Here is a 1,570-nt window from a genome sequence, read left to right as displayed (position 1 = left end):
CGTAAGGAACATATCCGATATTATTTGTGAAACAGTTATTCCATAACGGTCAACCAACTCGTGATGGCGGTCCGTAAAATTTACGAAGGGATGATTTCAACTTCTCCATTTGGAACTCTTGGTTTAATAGCTTCTTTGTGAGCAGCAACCCTCTGTCAGGAAAAGCACGATAGGAAATGCAAGCAAGGCAATATCGTATCAATTGAGAGATATATACCCCGTATGCAGGTCCTGCTGGAATGTTGCTACATAGAAATGGAAAGTTCACAATTGGAAAACTGAAATCATCTCTTTTGTCGTAAAGTTTCGTTTTCAACCGACCCTCATTGTCAATTTCTAGATGTAAGTCAAGATATGAGGCCGACTTAACTGTATCTTTAGTATCCTTTATCTCTGGCTCGATGGGATAGATGCATTCCACATAGTCACCAAATTTTGAATTATTCAGTGAAAGAACATCATCTATATAGCGGAAAGTAGAGTTAAAGGATATTGCTAACTTCTTATCCTTCTTCCTAAGAAGTTCCTGCATGAAGTCAACCTCATAATAATAAAGAAACAAGTCGACAAGTAGAGGGGCACAGTTTGTTCCCATTGGAATACCGACAGTCTGTTGAAAAATTTGTCCTCCGAACGTAACAAATATGTTGTCAATCGAGAAATCAAACATCTTGATATCAGTTTCAGAGAATTTTTTGTTTGAATCAGAGTGATCCTTTACAAAGTAAGATTTATCCCTCCCTAAGACAAGATACTTGTATCTACGTTGGCAATTCTTTTTTTATGAAGCAAAGCAATACCAACTCTTTCAATTTGTCACTTAGTTTGGAATGTGCAATACTTGTGTAAAGAGTAGAAAAGTCAAATGTTTTAATACTGTTACAAGATGAAAGAGAGTTAGATTGTATGTACCCTAAAAGATCTTTGGAATTTTTAAGTATCCACATCTGATTCACGTCCCTGTAGAATAAGCAGTTTCACAATAACTTTATAATAGATGTTACTAATTTTGAAAGAGGTTTCGTGGAGCACTTGGAAGACCCAGCAATATACCGTTGCTTGTAAGGATACTCATAAAGTTTATGTATCCAATACAGTGATGGAAGATCCAGTTCTTCATCTTTGGTTGAAATTCCAAAGGAACACAGAACAGACCTATGATTATCCCGGATTTCCTCTTTGGTAAGTGTCGTGAGGGTATATGTTGAGTTTCCAAGTGAACTGTCAATACCTGATTCGTTTATCAAGCAGTTAATGTAATGAGTTTTACACACAAAAACGATGCTGTTTGGGGCTTTATCTGCGGGGACAACAACATATTTGTCATGGAGGTAGGATAGGTGTTTTGCAACATTTGGGTCTTTAAAGATTGACGTAGCATGGGCATTGATAGACCCATTCAGTTTCTTAATTCTGATTTGTATCAACGACCTCACTGCCTTAATCCATTCAGAAAGAGTGTCTACGTCTTCATTCTCGCGCTTAGCCCATTTCCTGGCATAATCCTCAACTGAATCCATCAAAATTTTAAAGTTGTATTTCCAATTGATAGATTTAGGCTCACGATATT

Source organism: Mytilus edulis, chromosome 1 (genome assembly GCF_963676685.1).
Source record: "Mytilus edulis chromosome 1, xbMytEdul2.2, whole genome shotgun sequence".
In the NCBI taxonomy this organism is placed as follows: Eukaryota; Metazoa; Mollusca; class Bivalvia; order Mytilida; family Mytilidae; genus Mytilus; species Mytilus edulis.
This window is presented reverse-complemented; position numbering follows the sequence as displayed.